The sequence below is a fragment of the Carlito syrichta genome, unplaced genomic scaffold, assembly GCF_000164805.1.
Source record: "Carlito syrichta isolate Samal-C Ts95f unplaced genomic scaffold, Tarsius_syrichta-2.0.1 Scaffold304474, whole genome shotgun sequence".
NCBI classification, from domain to species: domain Eukaryota; kingdom Metazoa; phylum Chordata; class Mammalia; order Primates; family Tarsiidae; genus Carlito; species Carlito syrichta.
This window is the reverse complement of record NW_007248570.1, coordinates 35,185-51,410: the sequence shown is the minus strand read 5'-3', so window position 1 is coordinate 51,410 and position 16,226 is coordinate 35,185.

The window sequence follows — 16,226 nt, the reverse complement described above, 5'->3', positions numbered from 1 at the left end:
ATATAAAAACATGGTTTAATTTATAATAGTAAACCCTTTCAAAAAGATATTTTAATACATAGATTTAATGTTAATTCCAATAAATGAAATATTGGACATCCCATACTTTTATTTCTTAAGTGGAGAAGAACATACGCCTTATTGTAGTAGTAAGACAATTATTACAACAAAATTTTTTTTTGCTATTTTGTTTTTATTGAATGTTTATAATGAAATGTTGAAGTAAAAATAAGACAATTATCTGAATATTATTTATCTTTTTAATATTAATCATGCATAAAAATATTTATAACATTATGAGACAGAATCCAAACATATTTGAAAGTAATAAGGTAACATAATTTGTTAAAATTTGTATAAAGAATAATTATTCCCTTCAATTTTTTTACAGAATAAGTAGCAACAAAGTAAGACAGACAATTTGCTGTCAAATAGATAAAAATAGTAAAATATTTTTTAAATTTCAATTTTTTGGTATTTTTTATCATCTAACATACCACATCTTTAGCTTTCATTTATATAATCTATAACTGATGACTTTGAGACAAAATACTTTAATTTATTCCATGAGGAACAGTAATTTAGGTTTGTCTCCAAGCAAACTGGATATGTCTTGTTACTGTTGTGTTTGCTTTTCAAACAGAAACTTTTTGCTCACTGAAGGATTATAAAGATCCATGTGAGCCCATGAGCAAAGGCAAAGAACACCTGGGCCCACATATGGAGCAATCTGAAATACTGTATCATGGAAATGGCTTTTGAGAATACATTGCCAATCAATGGGAAAAGAGAAAATGTGTATTTCATTATCCTGGGTACTTACCCAAAGTATTGTCATGAAGCTAATACATCACTGACACCAAAAGTGTCTTCTTATTACTATTCCTTTAATTAATAACTAGAAGTAATCTAGTAATCATATAGTAGATAATATTCCCATTAAAAATAAAGCCTGATTATGGTTATGCCTACAATGCTTGAATGGTTTCCTCTTACTTTTAGGATAAAGATCAATAACTATGATAAGTCTATACTTGATTATGGTTCTTGCTTATTTCTTGTATTCTTTCGAAACAATTTTCTCTTCATTTAAAAGATTTTTTTGCTTTGTTTTCATCATTGCTGCCATCCCTGCCCTCTGAACAATAGAATCAATGGAGCTAACACATTTCCTAAGTGACTATACCCTTTCTTGATTCAATTTGTGTCCAGACTGCTTTTCACTATCTCTCTCAAAAGTGCTATTTATATAAACTTTTTAACTTCAAGTATCACCTGTATTTTTTTAAATCAAGAACTTGCAATTTCTATGTATCAAGTACAATTCAATATACTTTTAAAATATTGCATCATTCAGTTTCTATGATCAGGGATAAGAAAAATTGAGGCACTAAGGGATTTGATAACATTCCTAAGGTATCAGAGTAATAAAACTAGAATTCAACTATAGGTCATCTGGTTCTGGTGTCGGTGTTTTAATCACTGTGCTATGCTGCTTCCAGATGCCTTCTTAAAGTATTTACTCATGAATGACATATGTGCCTTCTATATATTTTCAAAACCTTCTGCATCTCTTCATTCATAGCTCATCATAATTTGAGTCGTGTTTACTCAATAATTTGAATGTTTCAACATTCATCTATGAATTCAATGTACAAAGTCAATGTCTTCATTACAAAGATAAATTGTAACACATAATTTTTGAAAATGACTCTCAAATTGTAATACATATTTTTCAAAATGACTTTACTAATAGTTAATTAACTTTTTTATTTCTAATGCAAAAAAATTTACCCATTGTTCCTATTATTAACAATTGATTTATCTTTTATAGAATTTCAAATTATATATACTTTCAAATGTATATACTTGGCCAGCTATATCATTCATTTCCTTAATCTATTCCTAGAACCACTCTTTGTAATTATAAAACATCATTGTGTATTTGGCAGAATCACTGTAATATCACCACACAAAAGTTTTATAAATAAAGAATTGTCAGGATCTGTCTTGGATGGAATACTATTTTCAACCATAAGTATTAACAATAAAACATTTTTCATCTGAAAATATTCCTAAAATAATTAGGTTAAAGACAGGAATTATAGCTTAAATTTGTAATATTAACCATTGAAGCATAGAAAAAAATATCTGCCTACCATTATTATATGTACATGTGCTCACAACAGAGTCCATCTAATCTTAGGATAAATTCTCACAATAATATTTTAATATATACAGTATATTACAGATTGAGTGATATTCAAAAGTATTATGCAGAAAACTTGCGTATTATATATTTTATAATTTTATGTTTAAAATAAGTTGACAGAATATTCTTACATTGGATCCTCATAATATCAAAAGTACAGAATACAACAGAAAGTTGTATGAAAAGCAGAAATACTTCTCAGTAAGTCATTAGAAGTTTTCCATTTCTTTTCTCTGAATTTAAATGAGGTAATAATATATTTAAATACTTTTATACTAAATAATATATTTTACTTATTATACTAAATAATATATTTTAAATACTTAAATGAGGTAATAATATATTTTAAATACTTTGAAAACTTCATTTGTCCTGTCCCCTGCTAATGATTCCAAAATAAAATATTTTTCATATTTTTTGTGTGCATAAAGCATTAACAGTAACATTTGAAGACTATATTCTTTAGTCAATGTATGCAACATTAGAAATATAAGAAATATATTTCTATTCCTTACTCAAATGTGAATAATATTGCAATAAATGATCAAAAAGGAGAAGAAAATTTATGAAAATATTTTTCTGTGGAATAAATGAGCTAATTTCTAGTTTAGACTAATAATTTTCCAACACTGGCAAAGAAAAGGGACAAAATAATATGGCATTATAATAACTACACATGACTTAGCTATCACATTGAAGAAAGCATCGATAAAATGTTATCATAATCCTTTAGCAAAAAAGGGAGAAAAAAATAGACTAGATGAATATGATAGACTATAACAAAAAAAAGACAATTGGTTCTTTGAAATTTTAAAGTAATAGTAAGGGCCACTTTATTCATTTGCTTCTGGGAAATGAAGTAGACGTAATTTTCATTACTCCCTCTGTTAAGTACAGCAATAAATACTGGAACTTATTTTAAAAAACTAAGAAGACTCTGGAAAATAAAGAGAAGTTGGAACTGCTAAGGACTTGAAACCAAAAAATGACATAGTAGCGAGCTCCTTGGGATTTTATTTTGCCTTATATTTGCAAAACCTAGAATTAAGGAAGCCGGCAATCTGGAAACATCGGTGAAAACAGAACAACACCCCCCCCCCCCCCAAAAAAAGAGGTAGCTTAGCAAAACAGAAAACATTTAAAGAATAACATTACTGCCTTCACTAAACGACAAAGGAAATATCTATTACTCAACTACCATCCCTGCAAAAATGATCAAGTGGGGCATCAAGACTTTAATCCTCACTAGGGTTGGGTCTGTAACAAGACACCCTAACTCCATCTCTGGGTAATGTCATGAAAAGTCAAGTATGGACACCAGATTTTCATCCCTGGCAAGTAAAAACAACTGTTCCCACCCACCCACATACACACACACATTCAAACACAAACATTAGAGTCAATGGAGATAATGTAGGGATCATGAACATGTAACCCTTGTTTGTAACAAGGGATCCCTCTTTCTACTTTTTAAAGTAATACTGAAAGAGTCATAGTAGAGAGTTAGAACTTTTGCCACCACCCACCATAATTGTAGTGTCAGGGGAGACCCCATGGGAAGCAGAAACAAGGCACTCTTACGACTTCCGGTCAGGGAAATGTCAGTGGCAGCCTCGCGAGAAGTCATAAATTCCATCTTGCCCATCTATTACAAGGAACTCTTTCTTCTTTGGGTGCTATTAGAGACTGAGAGGGAAGTCAGGGTTGCTCCTCCCATCTTGAAATAACAGTGTGTTTGCTCCATTCATCTGCTGTAGTGGTGTCAGAGGAAGGCTTAAATAACATACAGAATCTCATCACATAACACAAAATGCGGCCAGGTTTCAATTGAAATCTCACGTTATACCAAGAACTAAAATAATCTCAAACTGAATGAAAAAAGGACAATCAATAGATTCAACACCAAGATGACAGAGATGTTAGAATTGTCTGATAAAAAAATGTAAAGCAGACATCATAAAAATGCTTCAACAAGTAGAAGGTGCTAACAAAGAAATAAAACATTTAAAGAAGAATTGAATGGAAATGTTAAAACGAAAACTAATATAAAATAAAATTAAACTAAAATTAAACTGAAACAAAACTAGGTAGAAAATAACAGCAAAAAACAACCCACAAAAGCACTTGAATGGATGGGCTCAACAATCACTCAATGAAGGAAACAGAAGGAATCAGTGGACTTGATATTGGACAAGAGAATTTATTTGATATAAATAATTTAGAAAAAAGATTAAAAAATTAAAAGAGCCTGAGAAATACGAAAGACTATAATAAGATAGCTAGTTTTCGTGTCAGCAGAAGCTCAAAAAAGGGATAGGGCAGAAAAAAAAATACTTGTACTAAGGGAGAAAATCTTCCTTGATATAGTGAAAGACAGAAATGTATAGACAAAATGTATTGACAAAAAGCTGATCAAATTCAAACACTAAACTCAAAGAAACTCACACCAAGAAGTATGTAGTTAAATTTCTGAAAACTAAAGACAGTAGAAGCATTCTGAACTGCAACAAGTTTCTCATCAGTAACCACAGAGACCAGAAGAAAGTGGCACAATTTTCAAATGCTGAAAGTAATATAAAGTCAGAATCACATCATGAACAAAAACGTAAATCAGAAATAAAGGGGAAATAAAGCTATTCTAATATAAAAGTAAAATAATGTATCAGATATATCATAGTAATCAAAAAAGTGGGAATTACCATATTTACTCATTCGTAATTGCTGATGTGAACTTACATCATTCCAAATTCTGTTCCTGGTTGCTGCTGACATGAATTTTTTATCTTTGCGAATTTTGCTTCTGAATAATATATATTCAGTTTATAATTCAAATAAAAATATAAAGTACAGATTGCTTGTCAGAGTGGTATCTGAGGCAAATACTGGGTATGTCTGCAATTTTTAGCTGTATTGTGAAAATGGTGATAATTTAGAAAAGATCATTTCACTTATACTTATCAACAGCTTCAGATTTTTCTTCTTTTCACCCACTCTCAGTATTAGGAAAGTGAAAAATTTGCTGATCACACATGTGTTAATAATAGACAAAGTAGTCCTAAAACAAAGAGAAGTATCATAGAGGAAGGAGGACATTGGGCAATGATAAAATGAAATCTACCAAGAAAAAATAGCAATCTTAAATGCAGATATCTCCAAAAACAAAAGTGCAAAATATGTGAGGGAAAAACAAAAGCAAATTAACACACAAAAATTTTAAAAAAAGAAGAAGAAGAAAATGAACAGAGAAAATATACAAATTCTCAATTATAGTTGAAAACTTTAACAAAATAACAGGATGGAAAAATCAGCAAGAATATATAAGAACTCAGCATCAGTAATCAACATTTTTAGGACAACCTACTCAACGACAACAGAATACACATTCTTGAAATACCTGTGGAATTTATACAGAGGTACTGTTACTTCACTATAAAATAAATCACAAAAATAGAGAAAGACTCGAAATTATGCAGTTTGTCTTCTTCAACCACAGTAACGTCAAGCCAGAAACAACACAAGGAAATGAAAAAACCTCCAAATAACTGACAACAGCACACCTCAAAATAATCTATTAATTAAAGAGTAAATCTTAAAGAAACTAAAAGTACATTGAAGTGAATAAAAATGAAAATACAACATATCAGCATTTGTTGGATGAAGCTAAAGCAATGCAAAATCTATGCATATATGAAAATAAAGGAAAGAAATCAACTTACTAAGAAAACTAAAAAAAGATATTGAATATAATGCTATCATAGCTGAGGACCTTAATACCTGACTAACAGCCCTAGATAGATCATTGAGGTAAAAAGTCAACAAGGAAATCCAGAAGCTCAACTTGATGCTCAACCAAATGGACTTAATATATTCATACAGAACATTCCACCCAACAACCATGGAGTATACATTCTACTCATAACCACATGGAATGTACTCCAAGATCGGCCACAGCCTCAGTCATAAATCAAGCACAAACAAATTTTATAAGATCAAAATACAGCCATACACCTTCTCAGACCACAGTGGAGTAAAAGTAAATACCAATACCAACAAAATTTCCCCAAAACCCACAAAGGCATGGACACTAACCAGCATGATGGTGAGTGAATACTGGGTCAATACAGAAATTAAAACAAAAAATTAAAAGATTCTTAGAAACAAATGAAAATAATGACACATCTTTCCAAATCCCCTGAGAGGTCATGAAAGCAATACAAAGAGGGGAATTTGTATCTCTGTTAACACATATGAAGAAAATAGAATGATCACACGTTAACAGCCTAACAAATCACCTGTGGGAACTGGAAAGACAAGTCCACAAAAACCCTAACTTCAAGAGAAGAATACAGATCATCAAAGAAAAAGTCCGAATACAGGACATAGAAGACAAAAATATCATGGAAAAAAATCAATGAAACAAAAAGCTGGTTCTAAAACCACACTGATAGCCAAACTGGGAAAAGATTCAGCAAAGAAAGAGAACTAAAGGCCAATTTCCCAGATGAATGTAGATGCAAAAATTCTCAACAAGATTCTGGCGTATTGGTTCACAACATACCTCAAAAATGATCCACCATGACCAAGTAGGTTTCATCACCAGGATGTAGGACTGGTTTATCAGCTGCAAGACCTTAAATGTAATTCAATACATCAACCGATGTAAAAATAAGAACCACATGATTAAATCATTAAGTGAAGAAAAAACTTTTGATAAAATCTATCATCCTTTCTTGATAAAAACACTTGAACACCTAGGCACAGAAAGAACACACTTCAAAATAGTTAGAGCCATCTATGGTAAACCCACAGCCAACATATTGCTAAATGGACAGAAATTGGAAGCATTTCCCTTAAAAATCGAACATAACAAGGTTGCCTACTCTCACCCGTCCTGTTCAACATGGTGTTGACATTCCTAGCTAGAGAAATCAGACAGGAGAAGGAAATCAGGGGTATTCAAACAGGAAAAGAGGAAGTTAAGTTATCCTGCTTTGCTGATGTTATGATCCTATGTCTCAAAAATCCAAGCAAATCTGTCAAAAACCTCCTTTCACTGATAAAGAACTTTGATAAAGTCTCAGGATACAAAATAAATGTTATACACCAACAACAAACAGGCAGAGAGCAAAATGAAAAGCACAATCCCATTCATAATAGCCACAGAAAAAATGAAATACCTTGGCACTTACTAATCAGAGAAGTGAAAGATCTTTACAACAAAATTACAAAAAAACACTGCTCAAAGAAATCCAAGAAAACACAAACAAATGGAAAAATATCCCATGTTCATGGTTTGGCAGAATCAACTTCGTTAAGATGTCAATCCTACAAAAGGCAATCTACAGATTTGATGCAATACCCATTAAATTATCAACATTATTCTTCTCAGACCTGGAAATGACAATGCAGAATTTCATATGGAAACATAAAGGACCATTAATAGCCAAAACAATCCTCAGCAAAATAAACAAAGCAGGAGGTATCATACTTCCAGACTTTAAACTTTATTACAAGGCTATAATAACCAAAACAGCCTGGTATTGGTACAATAATAGGCATATAGACCAATGGTACAGAATAGAGATTCTGGAAGCAAAACTTCAATTTCTCAACCGAATCATCTTTGCCAACAACCACTGGGGAAAGGAGAACCTATTCAGTAAATGGTGCTGGGAAAATTGGCAGACAACATACAGAAGATTGAAACAGGACTGCTGCCTATCACCATACACAAAAATCAACTCTAAATGCAATGCAGAACCTCCTTGCACTCCCACCATTTAGGTCTTTAGACCTAAATGTAAAACCTCAAACTATGAGAACCTTAGAAAACACAAGAAACACCCTTATGGAAATTGGATTAGGCAACCAATTCCTGATTGAAACCCCAAGTGTCCATGCCTTAAGAGATAAAATAGACAAGTGGGACCTCATCATACTGAAAATCTTCTGCAAAGCAAAAGAAACCATAAGTGAGTGGGGAAAAAACCCACAGAATGGGAAAAATATACTTGCCATCTGTATGTCTGAAAAAGGCCTAACATCCAGTATCTACGAAGAACTCAAATGTGCTGAAAAGAAACAAAACAAACAGCCCTATTAAAAAGTGGGAAAAGCGTATGAATAGACAGTTCTCAAAAGAAGACATGTGGGTAGCCAACAGATACATGAAAAAAATACTCAGCCTCACTACACATCAAAGAAATGCAAATTAAAACCACACTGAGATACCACCTAACTCCAGTGAGGATGGCCATGATCAATAACTCAAAGAACAACAGCTGCTGGAGGGGATGATGGGAAAAGAGAACACTTCTACACTGTTGGTGGGAGTGCAAACTAGTACAACCTCTATGGAAAACAATTTGGTGATTACCTTCCATACGACCCAGCAATCCCCATTCTGAGAATATACCCGGAGGAACTCAAATCACTCTCTGAAAAAGATACTTCCACATGCATGGTTATTGCAGCGTTATTCACAATAGCAAAAACATGGAACCAGCCATGCTGCCCAAGAAAGAGGTCTGATTAAAAAACATGTGGTACTTTATATACACAAAGGAATATTATACAGCCATACAGAAGAATAAAATTATGGACTTCATAACAACTTGGATGGATTTAGAGTTTATCACACTCAGTGACCTGTCACAAAAACAAATAAGTGAATATCACATATTCTCAATCATAAGCTCATCCTGAACATTCACCATAATAGCATAAGAAAGGTATTGGCCGTAACAGGATACTGCTGGGGTGTTTGGGCGGGGGGACACAACATCAATGAGGGTACGTGATCTCAAGTCAGGCAAAGTGGGAACCAAGAAAGGCCCAAATTTCACCTGTACAATGTCCACTTGTATACCTAATCCTGAATTGTACCACACATTTATAAAATTAAATTTAAAAATATATTCTTAGTAGTGATAAATGGAGGTTAGTCCAAAGCTGCTCCCTTGAACATTTTGGATTCCACTATAGAAGTTTCTCTATAATCTTTTTTTTTTGAGTTGGAGTCTCACTCTGTCGCCCAGTCTGGAGTGCAGTGGCTGCTCCCGGCCACCGCAGCCTCAACCTGCTGGGCTCCGGCGATCCTTTCGCCTCAGCCTTCCGAGTAGCCGGAATTACAGGCATGTGCTACCACGCCCGGCTGATTTTTCAATTTATTGTAGAGATGAGGTCTCGCTGCCCAGGCGGGTCTCGAACCCGCGGGCTCAGGCAATCCACTCACCTCAGCCTCCCAAAGGCGCGGGATTACAGGCTGAGCCACCGAGCCCGGCTTCTCTATAATCTTTTACATGGTGAACTGTAGCCTAGCTGGATGTGTGAACAGATTGTAGCCTACTCCTATGCCAATCACTAAGTTTTGGCCAATCAAATTTGTCAACTATCAAAGAAGGTTCAAATAAAACGAACACCCAGTTGTAATCAGTTCAGCCATGTCTATACCTTGTCCTGCTTTTCTGTAAGTTTACTTCATTTTCTGTTCATAAATCTTCCACCACATGGCAGCAAGGTTCAGAAGGCTGCCCAATTGGTGAATTGTTATTGCTCAATTAAAGTCTGTTAAATTTATTTTGTCCTAAGTAATTTTACTTTTGTTTTAACAGTAGGCTTACTGATTAGTTTGGGTCATATAACCATAAACATTTTTTTTTTCAATGCAAACAAAATGTGATTTTATTCTCATCCTTTCTCCAATTTTCATATGCCTGAATTGTTACCTTTTGCTAATGTGCAGCCCCAAACCAAGTTCCAGTAACTAAGTAGGAATAGATGGACTGTTAGCAGGAAAAAGAAAAGTCAATGCATAAACACAGATATTGCATTTCCTCTTAATCTTCTAATGATTCTACTTTTTGGTTTTCAGTTTTCACTATTCACTGAACTCAACTTCGTAGCAGGAGCTGCATCCATTTGTTCATTTGTTAAAACCTTTGTGGAGAATGAGGCCATTAATCTGTCAAGTCTACCCACTCCACCTTTTTATGGAATTTGATCTCTTATCCCCTTGATACTAGATGCTTGCGGTAGGCAGTTTTAAGAGGAAAAGTAACTCAAAGCACATTAAAGGTATCATCCAGAAATAAGTGGTAGAGAAACAACAGTAGGACTTTAATAAAACTTAGTGTTTTGTTATACAGTTTTTCTGTGTGTTTGTGCTTTCATCTTTATGTTAGATAGACTCTAAAGAGAAAGAAGGTCTTCTACTAAGTTATGTTTTAAAACCTTTCTGTCTTTAATCCATTGGCAACTATATATTTCCTTATAGACAATAGGTTGGTGCATATTCTTTGATTTGTTTTCCTCCTTAGGGACATGTGGTAGGATCACATTTCTTTGCTGCCTTAAAGTTAGGCGTGACAGTGTGTGTCGTTTTGTTACCTCTGACCTGCAGCTTTTCAGAGCCAATATTTGATTTACCTTATTTCTTTTCTGGTTGTGAGGATCTCAGAAGGTTGTGGTGAGATGGTTCTTGCTTGGAAATGTAGATGCCAGTGACAAATAAGCACTGAGATTTGGGGTTTAATTTTTACTGTTGCATATCCCTACCTATCCTGACATACAGTTCTTGTAACAATACAGGTGTTTTTATTTCAGGCCACCATTTACGTTTGCATAAACATATTTTAATCACAAAGTTTAGTTCAAAAAATTCTTGTCTTTATTTATATAAAAAATTTCTGTTTAAAGATCTTTTAAAATCTTGAGATTTTTCAGAAAGAGATTATAATTTCAATTACAAGAATCTTCATTACTGTAACTATATCTCGTTTGGTTAAGAATTGAGTTACTCTATCACTTTTAAAGGCAGTACAGTACATATTATCTTGCTCTTCTAAGTGAAGGATTATTAAAAAATTTACAGCACTATTCACTAGTATATGCTAGGAATATGAGATAAAATGATGACATTTCAACCAAAATTTTAGTAATTCTTATTTTACATTTAATTTTATTTTTACAAAAATAGAAATATATTCTACTTATATGTTATGAGGTTCTAATCTCCTTTTCCTTTTTTCTTTTTCCATGTCTCCTCAGAAATCAGATTGTTCAGCGGACTAGATATTCTTGGTTAATGTAAAATTGAAATAACAGTAGAAATGAAATGACAATATAGAAAAATCTTTTTTAAAAAATCAGCAATCTTTTAGCAGAAAAACAAAGTGCATATGTTTACCTACATGTCTGCGTAGGGGAGGCAAAATGACCCCTTCCCTATAGGATCTCAGGCCAAGCTTGAGAATTACATTGACATAAAATAGACTGAGAAACGCATATAAATTTAGCATATCTATGTGACACAGCAGCATTCAAAAGAAAATAAAGACTCAGAGATGCGGCAAAACCCCCAAATTTTTATATTAGATTGAACAGAGAGGCAATTGTGGAAAAGTAACTGCATATAGGCAGGAGAGGGTAAACGAAGATAAGAATTGTTTTTACCAGGTCTCTTTGTACAGCATTCTCTTGGCTGTAACTCCAGACTGGAGAATGCTTCTTTTCTTCTGGTATCTTTCACATGGGAGATTTTATCTCTTATCTTCAAGAAGAAAGGGGGAGATTAGATTGTCCTTCTTGTATTTGCTGATTTTCAAATATCTTTAGCTCAATATAATTCTTTTACCAAAATGGTATGTTTTCTTAGGTATGTTCTGCCACTCTTGTGCATGCATTTTTTTTGTGAAGGGTTTTTATCAAAATAATAATTTTACATGCTTGGAAGCATTTTAAAGTCTCTCATGAGACTAACATGGTGTGCTGGCTATTGTTTCATCTTGTCTCCTGGGATTACATCCTGTAATTATTGTTGCTTTTTACTCCATTGTCTGTGCAGACCCAAGGATTCCACCTGCTTTCACCCCCTTTGTGAGCTTACCTCATTCTGCACCTTTTAATAGGGTCCATATCTTTTCAAAATTTACTGCAATCTTTCTCATGTCCTTCAAAAAAAAAAAACTCAAAGAACATTTTTCAGTGATTACTATAAAGAAATAGAACCAGCTTAATCCAGAAATGATACCTAAGGAAGATATTAGATATCTGTTATTATTTGCTTGTTTGCTTGCTTGCTTGTTTGGTCAAGCATTTCTCAAGTACTACGTCTTCATTTTTATAATTTTGGTAGGGCTGTCAAAATTGAAATCCAACATTTATCTCAAATGATAATTGAATTTAACATTGTTGCTGTGATGAGAAGTAATTAGTTAAGACAAGACATTAATATGAGCAGAGATGGTATCATGCCTTCATTTATCTACAAAATAAATATATAAATTATTTAAAAGTTCATTTGTAAACTGATTCAACCAATCTGTACTTCTAAACTATGAGCCAAATATTTGAAAAAGGCATTTCTTTATATTGATTAAAAAAATACTTACATAGGCTTTATGAGTTTTATTTTTGTGCCAGGAATACTTCTGGAAATTTACATAAAATAAAGGGATAGGCATAAAAGTGGTGTGATGGAGAGAGCAGGGAAAGTAGTACATAAACCTTTGAACTGGTCCTAGCATGAGATTCATGTTAGCTTCAAAGAAGTTTCATGTTCAGATACACTCTGCAGGATGTACAACAAGAGAAGAACAGCTGGTCACCCACAAGGGCTGAAACTGAAAACCAACTGAGCAGCACTCAAGTCTAGCAAACATGCAGGTGATATGAAAAGAGAATTTCTATTAAAATTCACTTTGTAGTTTCAGAATGATTGTGAATATTTTTATGGGATTTAAAGAAAGTTCCTAATTTTCCCAGCTAGACTTTAAAATTAACTTTATAATTTACATTTATTGACTGTATTTACAGAATGAATGTATTATAGATAAAAAGAGATTGGAATGTCTATAAATTACCTAACAAACACAAATTTGCATAAAATTAAAAATCCAAATTAGACAGAGATTATCAAAACTTTAAAAAAAAATCATTTTCTGATCCTTTATGAAGCTCTGAGCTTCTGTATCTTTACAAAAGCTTTAACCCTTAGCTTTAAATACAGTTAAAATTTCTTTTTATATCACTAAATCAATAACTATATACCTTTTTCTATACTCATATTGCCTGTATTAGGCATTTGACAAAACACCTAGTTAACATTGTTTTTCTATTCATTAAAGGTGTTGGTGCTATCGTGACTTGAGGTAGCAATGAGAGAGTACAAAGGAAGAAATCAGATAGCTAGACAGATTATGGTGGTCCCAGTAAAAACTTCTGCTGCAAGCCCCACAGACTGCAGTGAGAATGCCTATTTCCAGGTCCAAGGACTACCCCTCTCCAGCACTTGCACTTGATTGACCCTTTCCAACCTTCTCCAGATTGGTGCATCTCAATCCCACACCATGGTACCTCTCTCTGATTAGTGCTACTGCCACCCAATCAGCATGCTCCTAAATATATCTGACAAAGGATTAGCATCTAGGATCTACAAGGAACTCAAACATGTTGAAAAGAAAAAAACAGAACCGTTACAAAGTGGGAAAAATATATGAATAGACGCTTCTCAAAAGAAGACATATGAGCAGCCAACAGATACATGAAAAAGTGCTCAGCCTTACTAGTTATCAAAGAAATGCAAATTAAAACCACACTTAGATACTAACTAACTCCAGTCAGGACAGTCATCTTCAATAACTCAAAAAACAACAGCTGCTGGAGAGGATGTGGGAAAAAGGGAACACTTCTCCATTGTTGGTGGGAGTGTAAACTAATATAACCTCTGTGGAAAACAGTGTGGCAGTTCTTAAAAGATCTAAAAATCGACCTTCCATATGGCCCTGAAATCCCCCTACTGGGAATATACCTGGAGGAGAAACTCAGATCACTCTGTGAAAAAGATACCTGCACATGCATGTTTATTATAGCATTATTCATAATATCAAAAACATGGAACCAACCATGCTGTCCATTGAAAGTGTACTGGATAAAAATAATGTGGGGCAACTTCCTCAGGTCCCCTTACACTATGGGGGCTTTTCTGTCTTCTCAATAAATCCTACGTTCTCAAAATAATAATAATAATAGTAATGTGGTACATATGCACAATGGAGTATTATGCAGTAATAAAGAAGGACAAAATTATCGACTTTTCAGCAACTTGGATGGATTTAGAAGCTATAATACTGAGTTATCTATCACAGAAACAAAGAACCAAGTATCACATGTTCTCACTCATAAACAGACCTTGAACAACTATCATTGTACTGTAAGAAAGGGATTGGCAGTAGTGGGAAACTGCCAGGGGAGGGTGAAGGTGGGATGGGCAGAAGTGGGAAACCACTAGAGGAGAACAACAGAACAACACATCACAAGGGTATCTGCACTATGAACATTTGTATACCTAACCTTGAATTGTGTTCCATGTATTTAAAATTAAAAATTATATATATATATATATATATATTCCTGATTTCAGCTCTGGCCAGCAAAACTCCTTCAGGTCCCCCCCCTACTCCTACTCCTGGGAGCTTTTCTGTTTTCTAATAAATTCCTATTCACTCACTCACTCTTTGGTTTCTGCGTCCCTCTTTCTTCCTAGGTATGAGACATGAACCTGGAGCTGTGGAATTAGAAGAGCTGGTGAACTAGAAGAGTTACACATGCCGAACTGAGAGAGCTGGAAATGCCAAGTTGAGAGGGCTTCAATACTTCCTGTTGGGCTGACTTGCCAGTCCACAGAACCATTGGAGCTGTAACACTTTTCCAGGGCTGACTAGCTAGCCCACTAAACCAGCAGAGCTGTAAATCCTTCTCAGGGCTTGGCTCACAGGCCCCCAAAATAAGAGGACTGCAACACTCCTTGGGGGCTCCATAGCTGTTTGCATACCCGAGTTCTTGGAAGCCATTTCCTTCCCCTATCCAGATACCATTGCATCCCAGCCACCACTTGGCAGTACAGCTTCCGGAACTTTAACGTGCCTTGGGGTCCCAGCTCACCAGCTTTCAAAAACCTGCATCAGCAATGTGTATTGAGGAGCACAAAAACCTCTTTGTACTTCCAATTTCCAATTGAGGATCTTGCATTTAAAGGGAAAAACACCCATCTGTTGCTGCTTCAGTGGTTCATCAAAACTGCATATCCATGTCAAAATAGCTATATACAAGGTGAAAAATTTAATTAATTACATAAAAATGATATTTCCCCCATATAGATACCCATAATTTTCGGACTGAATAGTAATGCTTGACTTCGTGTTGTGTAACCACAAAAAACTTTCAAGCATTCTTTCTATATTTGCAGAATTAACCACCCAAGGCCACACTTTCCCAAAGTAGAGGCCATAAAATTACTTTGTGTCTAGTTCAAAAATGATCTGACTCCTCTAATTTCCTCAGTGGGTAAGATTTTGTGTCAGAAGTAGGAATGGGGCTCATTCTGGCAATTGTGGGTGAAAAGAAACTCCTCTTTCAGAGACAGCAATGACAGAGGCAGAAATAGTGTCATTTGGTCCCCAGCAACAATGATGTTCATGTAGTTGCAATGAAGTATTATTCTCAGTTGGAGAGACTCTATGCCTAATTTTCATGTCTTCAGGAAGATAGGGTATATTGTAGAATATCTTTCAATACGTTTCTTTTTCTGTCAACAAACTAGATAGACTAGGTTTTGTTTCTTATAACTAAGAAACTGAGTGGAGACAGTTGGAGTTATCTAATAAATGTATCTTTTTGTAGCTAGCAAAAAAGCAATAATCTGAGACTGTTTCTATTTTTCCAATTTATACAGTCAGGTTAGAAAAAAATCAGGATTAAGGCCCATGTTTTTCAAATGCAAATCCCATATACCCCCATGAAAACAACACACTTAAATTTTTTTGTTTCTCTGTGTTTTTAATGTAGGTGTTTTAAATACCTAAATATCTGGATATTTTACTTAACATTTCCTTCCCAAAATTACAATTCTGTTACATTGTTTATTTTGCCTTACCCACATAGTTAAAATGAATCAATCAATAAATTTCTTTGTGGTGTTAAGGCCACAGAGAAAGAAGATGATCATATTTCTTAG